This window comes from Onychomys torridus, chromosome 5 (genome assembly GCF_903995425.1).
Source record: "Onychomys torridus chromosome 5, mOncTor1.1, whole genome shotgun sequence".
In the NCBI taxonomy this organism is placed as follows: domain Eukaryota; kingdom Metazoa; phylum Chordata; class Mammalia; order Rodentia; family Cricetidae; genus Onychomys; species Onychomys torridus.
The window spans coordinates 114,618,370-114,626,203 of NC_050447.1; the positions used below are offsets into that span (position 1 = coordinate 114,618,370).

At 43.9% G+C, this 7,834-nt stretch overlaps 1 protein-coding gene across 1 annotated transcript in view; it reads right to left on the reverse strand.

Annotated features, from left to right (window-relative positions):
- The window catches only part of Nedd9 (neural precursor cell expressed, developmentally down-regulated 9), a 174,847-nt gene extending 167,241 nt beyond the window's left edge, over positions 1 to 7,606 (reverse strand). Inside the window, exon 1 of the mRNA XM_036188841.1 lies at positions 7,417 to 7,606. The gene's annotated coding sequence lies outside the window, so the exon portion shown is untranslated. The remainder of the gene's footprint in view (positions 1 to 7,416) is intronic.
- Between the last annotated feature and the right edge of the window lie 228 nt (positions 7,607 to 7,834).

Consider the following 7,834-nt stretch of genomic DNA (forward strand, 5'->3'; position numbering starts at 1 on the left):
GTGTATTCCTGTGATATATCTTTGTGTGTGCCTGTGATATATCTTTGTGTATTCCTGTGATATATCTTTGTGTGTTCCTGTGATGTATCTTTGTGTGTGCCTGTGATATATCTTTGTGTGTGTCTGTGTTATATCTTTGCATGTGCCTGTGGAGGTCTTTTCTGAGTTTAGCTAAGGATAAAAGACACAGCCTGAGTGTAGACAGCACCATCCCTTGGACTGGGGTAGGAGACTGGACAGAAAGGGAGAAAGGAGGAAGCCAGCTGAGCATCAGCATTGCCTCTGAGTCCTGACTGAGGATGCAATGTGACCAGCCTCCTCATGCATTTGTGACCCCAGCTAGAGCTGCTCTTGATCCCAAGCTCTTCTCCTCACAGTGAACTACATCCTCTCTTGAACCATAAGCTTCTGTCAAGTTTTCTGTCATAGTACTCAGAAAAGTAACCAGTACTGCCCGTGCTTAGTTGCTCTGTCTCTGTGGACCTGTGACAAGGTTGCACCTCACAGCAGGAACATGTGCCAAAGATGACCAAGAACCTTCAGATCAGGAAAGAAATGCCTGGGGTGCCAATCTCCCCTTCAAGGTCATGCCTCCAGTGACCTAATTCCCCCAGGATAGCCCTCACTCCTGCAGGGTCTACCTTCCCTATAGCACAATGAATGCCTTTAACACATGGACCTTTGGGGTCAGTATCTAAACTGCAGCAGATGGTGGCCCCCTGCCTCTGACAGTCACATTTCCTAAAGATGGGTTGATAGTCTTTTGTTCTGTTTCCACGCCCATGTGTGTGTCATTTCCCAGCAGCCAACACAGACACATGCATTGTGAGCAAACAGATTCCCAGGTCTGAAGAACATGAACGAGTGCCTTGATTTCTGATGTCTGTTCTCTCCCCCCCCCCCTCTCTCTCTCTCTCTCACACACACACACACACACACACACACACACACACACACACCAATAAAAGAGGCCAATAAAATAAATAGCCATGCAGAGAAAACCAGTACATACTGTTGAGTTATTCTAATATTTTCCTGAAGCAGTCACCTCTGAGGAGGTTCTTTGCACAGGCTGGACATGAGAGAGAGAGGGAAAGAGAGAGAGAGAGAGAGAGAGAGAGAGAGAGAGAGAGAGAGAGAGAGACTGTGAAGAACGTGAAATAAGTATGCCCAAATGACTCTGGCCATTTAATTTTTAGTACAATTGCAAGTAATTGTTCACTCTCCTGGTCCCTTACACTGACTGTATGTTCCAATACCACTGAAAGCTGTGTAATGGATGCTATGGTGTGTGTGTGTGTGTGTGTGTGTGTGTGTGTGTGTGTGTGTGTGAGAGAGAGAGAGAGAGAGAGAGAGAGAGAGAGAGACTGCCTCACATTATCATGCCCCTCAGATCTGTTATCCCTGAGAGACAGCATAGTCCATAAAGTACAACAACAACAACAACAACAACAAAAAACCTTCACTCCTTTCCTTAGTATATTCCAATATGTTTTGAAATTGAAAATTTAAATTTGATTGACATGAGCTGAACTTAGAGTGGAGCGCTTTCGGAGGTCTGAAATCTACCACAAATACTTCATTATTTTTACGTGGACCTCCTCCCCCACCGCCACAGACAAGCTGCTTGAGGATGGGGTTTGTCTGCCAGCTTCATGATGCAGTCCCAGAAGAATCATACTAAGCCCTCAACAGTTGTGAATAGTTAATTACCAAGTTTCTGAAAAGCAGGACAGAATCTGAGACAGTTAATTTTATGCATCAATTCAGTTAGGTTGATATACATATAGGTAAAATATATTGATAATTATAAAAATACATTGATATTAAGAGTTATATTTAAATCTGTCGATTATAAAGATGGCTATCCACAATGTTGTGGGGGACACATCCCATCACTTGCCAGCCTAACTAGACAAAGGCCCTGGGCTTCAAATACTGCATCCTACTGGCCTGAGCCTTGGCAGCTCCTGCACTAAAGCAAACCCCCTCTCCCTGCCTCCACCCCCACACTTTGAATATACAAGATGGTCCTCAATTTAGAAAGGCCCAAATTAGGACTTTTCAACTTTCTGGTGATGTAAAAAGGTGATACACACCCAATAGAAACCAAACCAAACCACACTTGGGGTTTTCGGTCTCAGTCCCCTGGCTATCTCTTTGTGTTTGGATCCTCTCTCATGATGCTGGGCAGCAGCAGTGAGCCACAACTTCCGGTCAACCCACGACTGTGACTTGCAGAAGCTGTGTCCCTTGGTGTGACCCAAGGCTCCTCCGGCTTGCCACTTTGATTCCCAGGGCCACAGAGAACCACCCACAGTTTCACTGCCTCTACGTGTTTCCTCTCACAGCCAGTGAGGCTGTGGGTGGGGAATTCAGAGTCACGGAAAGTTGTCAGAAGGTTACTAGCGGGCCACAGACGATATCATTGGATGATGGTGTGATTACTCGCACAGTCCCTGGACCCTGGACTACAAGGGAAGGCAAGTGCAGAGAACCCTTCCACGGGAAACTTCCAAGTGAGCACCAGGAGATCTCGTTCTCGCTAGCATCAAGAAAAGTGACCAGCACTGGCAACCTGATCAGCTGGTCTGGGGCCTCTGCTTCTGGAAGGGAGGTACTTACACAGACCCTTTCACTGAGGATTTAGGAGTTTTGCATAATGGGGAAGTGGATGATAAAAGTGAAAACTGGAATTCCCCCAAACCTGCACAGGTTGGGCCTGGCACAATTTTTGTCTTTTTCACGTTCTGAGGTAGCTTTATCTTTCCCTTCTTCCTCCTTCCATTTTAGGTCTCCTCCCCTGCCCCCTGCCCCCATAACGCCTTCTCCTGTCACTCAAGCTTCTACGTCATCCATTCCTAGTGTCTACTTAACAGCTTTCATTTCCTCTCCTCCCCACTACCTCCTTTTTTTTCCTTGATAGGATCTCACTATATAGCCCAGGCACCAAGCCTTCAGCTTCCTTCCTCAGCCTCCCTAGTACAGGATGACAGGGGTATGCTGCTACTTTGGGCCCTTAAAACTTGTCTCTAACTCCAAGTGAAGCCTCTTTCATCTTTGCTGACAGTATTTTGTGACAGAGAGGGAGAATTTGAGAGCTACTGTGCCCTCTTTTCTTGTTGTTGTTGGTTTTTTTTTGTTGTTGTTGTTTTTTGAGACAGGGTTTCTCTATGTAGCTTTGGAGCCTGTCCTGCAACTTCCTCTTTAGACCAGGCTGGCCTCAAACTCGCAGAGATCTGCCTGCCTCTGCCTCTGCCTCTTGGGTGCTGGGATTAAAGGCGTGTGCCACTACCGCCCAGCTTACTGTACCCTCTTGACATCTTAACTCAGAGTTGTTGAGTTGTCAATTGCTTAACACTGTAAATTCATAGAGACATAGACTGTCATGAGTTCATGTGATACACTGCTATGCTGCTATAAAATTAACCACTAATCAATAATCAACCAATCAATAAAAATCTCTATCTCTCATATGCTGGGGGCTAAAGGTAAAATTCTGGCCTCACATGATATTTCTACCATTGAGCTCTCCCAGTCCATTATCAATACCTCTGTATCAACATGTCTAACCCTGAGAAACAATGTTGAGCCAAAGATCAAACCACAGAAGAAGACATGTAGTAAGATTGAATTTATTTCCATTTACCAAAGAGCTACAATCTCTCTCTCTCTCTCTCTCTCTCTCTCTCTCTCTCTCACACACTCTCACACACACACACACACACACACACACACACACTAGTAAAATATCTGTCTATCTATCATCTATGATCTATTTATCTATCTATCTATGTCACATGAGCTCTGTCTTTATTTCTATCTATCTATCTGTCTATCTATCTATCTATCTATCTATCTATCTATCTATCTATAAAGAGATAAGGACATGTGCATTTTTAGATGAAGCCAAACAGACTTTACTAATACATACTGAAAATAATTGCTAGGGCTAAAGTCAGTGGACCAAAAGAATGAAACGCTAAAAAAAATTTTATATGACTCAAATGGATTAAGACCCTTGCTGCCATTTTGTTCCATGTAACTGATGGTATGTTCCACACTCTGGAAGTTTTGCTCTAACGATTTGTGAAGGAGACAGATCAGCCAAGGAGGGTGAAGTTCTTTGTAGCAGGATATGAATCTTTGGCGAGATGTGTCACGGCACAAGGAGCTTCCTGAGGTCATGAATGTGCTCTCTCCCCAAGATGCCTCAGAGGAAGGAAGCATATCACCCATCCTGCCCCCACTGCAGCCCTTGAATAGATAGGAGAGATCTCAAAACCAAAATGTCTCAGGTCAAGGGCAGAGGGCCATTGGATAATAAGACTAAAACATAGTGATGTGCCAAATAAAAACCTTTGTCAGTGACGGGCTGTGTCTACAATGATGGCCTGCCACATTCTGGTGGAGCTGAGAAGTCCTGCCTCTCAGTTAGATCACAGTCACTATGCCATCCTACACCACATCATCCATCTGTGCATGGTGACACTGAAAGAACCAACTGCCAATCAGATCAAAGCATGGCATTCCCAACTTACGTGGTACTTAATAATAAGTCACCTGCTACTGGTTTAGGCATGTACTGTACTGTACTCTTTTTTTTTTAATCATTAGAGGGCTCGTTCTTACAACACAGTTTGACTGTAAAACATTCTGCCACGTGACCCCAGAACAACCTTCCTTGTTCCCTGAGCCTCTTGCTACAATCTCTAGTGCTTGTTGTGAACTTGTGCCACTTTGTTCCTCATGGTCGCAGGAACAAGAGGCTGTACCACCTACATACAACACACGGCCTGCAGCAGTGGTTACCAACCTTCCTAACACTGTGATCCTTTACTGCAGCTCCTCATGCTTGGGTGACCCCCAGACATAACATTATTCTTGTTGCTACTTCATAACTGCAATTTTCCTACTGTTATGAATCATAATGTAAATATCTGATGGCAGGATATCTGATATGCTATGTGACCCCTGTGAAAGGTCCATTCAAACCCCCAAAGGGGTCACAACCCACAGGTTGAAAACCACTGGCCTATAGCATCCTAAATGCCACCTTCCCCTTCCCATACTCCAGGTTCATCTCTTTCCCCCCTCTCCTCTCTTCACTTGACAGTGGACTTCTCATCTCAGATCTTTATGTGGCTGATCCCTCTGCCCTCTGACTGCCTCCAGATCCCCTCCACCTCATCCAGTTTTCATTTCCACACTCTTTATGGAAACTGACCAACTCCAAGACAGATCAGTGTTCCCCAGAATATGTTCTGGCCTTCATCACATTTGTGTGACTTTCAATGGAGTTCAGGACACAACACCTCAAAACATGGCTATAGGAAGCCATCAAAATATATCATCTAAATGATGCCCTATGGTGTGTTGTCTGCTTTGAGGGGTGATTTTGAGAAATCACAGATAGAGAAGTTTTGACACTTGCTTGTTTATAAAAAAAAATTACATCTGTAAAAAAAAGAAAGGAAGGAAGAAAGAAGAGAAGAAAGGAAGAAATGAAGAAAGGAAGGAAGGAAGGAAGAAAGAAAGAAAGAGAGAGAGAGAGAGAGAAAGAGAGAGAAAGAAAGAAAGAAAGAAAGAAAGAAAGAAAGAAAGAAAGATCTCACTTATTAGTGTGTCTTACTCTCTGTACCAGGAAAATGACAAAACAACAGACTTTGATCTGATGCCTGTTAAATCTGAGTAAGGTCACCTTCCTTTCATTTTTACTAGGATTCTCCTGGACATCAAGCTGTAAGCAGGCTTTTCTCTCCACTGTCACATTTTGTCCCACCACTCACTAGAAACCCAGACCCCTAGATTCCTCCTGCAGTTCAGGATGATACATGAGCCTCAATCACCTGCCTGCCTTGAGCCATATAATTAAATTTGTTTTTTCTCTGGTTAATATGCCAAGTTAATTCACAGACTACTCAGGTAATGAACTTTGAAGTACAGAAGAAAGCAATTCTTCTTTCCCTGTATTAGTTAATGTCTGCTTGTCTCCTGGAGTACAAGTTTGCTCCCATTTCTACAGATTTTGACTTAAAATAGGACTGGAAATAGTGAGCCCTCTCTAGATAGTTGTTAAATAAATTGACTCATTGATGAGATATGGGGGACTCTAATTCAAAATTGATTGTATATTACCCTTCCTCTGTTTTTATTCCTATTCTTAGAATGAGAATGTTCTTGAAAACAACCAAGTTTGCAACAAAAACTAAGATGAGGAGAAAAGGCATTTGGCTGGGCTGCAGGATTTTGTTCAGAACAATTTTTCTTCACACCCTGTTCCAAGTGGGAAACTGAATTCTGGGGAAAAGAGAAGCACCCCAAAAGGAAGTTTGAAAGACTGGAACCTCCATTCTCCCTTAACATAGAAAAACCTAGTGGTCAATGTCTCCATAGTTTTCACTAGATATGATATTTCTTGCTGTGGGATGGTCCTTCTGTGTGCTGTGAAAGTGTGTTGCTCTCATTGGTTGATAATAAAGCTGTTTTGGCCTATGGCAATTCAGGATAAGTTTAGGTACAATCAAACTGAGGACTGAGATGAAAAGGGGCAGAGTTGGGGCATAAATTCCAGCCTACTGCCTAAGATGCCAAGGGATAGGTAAGCCACAGACCATGTGACAATAAATAGATTAATAGGAATGGGCTAATTTAAATGTATGATCTAGTTAATAATAAGCCTGAGCCATTGGCCAAACATTTATAAATTAATATAAGCCTCTGTACGGTAACTTGAGAAGTGGCTGCCAGGTATTTGAGATTGGGTGGACCAGACAAGAAGACCTCTGCCTCCGTTTACAGTTTCTCCTTTGTATGTGTTCGTTTTACAGGCATTCCAGGAAAAAGGGAATGACAAAAGACAGAAAGATAGACAGACAGGAAGAAAGAAGATGAAATAAAGGGAAAGTGTTAAATAATTGAATACAGAGAAAAGTAAAGGTGGAATCATCAGAGTGACCCAGTGAAGCTGAGAGAACCCCTCCTTAGAGAGAGTGTAATGAGAACTTCTCTACAGAGTTGGGACACACAGAAACAGGTAGTAGTCACAATTTTTTGTTTCCCAGAGAGACTGAAAATTACATCGATGCAAATGACTATAACCTATGCTTACAGGACTAAAATAATTTAAGAGCTTTATCTCCTCCGGGGTAAGTTTTGTGAAGCCAGTAGTGGGGGAAGAGTCCTGTACTTGTATACCAGGAAGCATTGAAATAGGATTTAAACAGTAGGGGTTAATCAGACTTGACAGGACTTAGAACCAACTGCCTCCAGGGCGGGCTGAGCCCTCCCCACCACTGGGAAGGGTGTTGTCTGTGGAGACATACCCGGATGTCTGACACCAACACAGGAAGTAAGAATCTGAATGTATTCCAGCCCTACCCTCACCCCAAGCCACAGCAAGTGGCTGGCACTCACCCAAAGGCAGAACCACAGTGAACAGACCATCTTGTGACCCTGGTCACCTTGCTCTCTCCTGGGTGGGCAGGCAGGGATGGGAGCTAGTCCCTCTGTGCCCTTAATGCTTATCTCTCTGCAGCTGCCCTGCTTGCATCTAAGGGCAGCTGCCAGTTCTTCTCTACAGAGCCACCACACCCGTAGGATGTGAGCGGCTTATGCCTGTGTGGGGTTTTTCTTCCGGTTGCTGAGAGGCGATGTTGTCTTAATGCATTTCCGCTCTGTACTGCTGCCTCCACCTCCACTTCCCCCTCCTCCTCCTCTTCCTCCTCCTCCTTCTGCTTTCTGTCTGTCAGACTTTCTTATAAGCTGGACATGCTTTGTAATTTTGAGTGAGTTAACCAAACTAATTTTTATAGGATGCCTTTTCTGAGGTTTG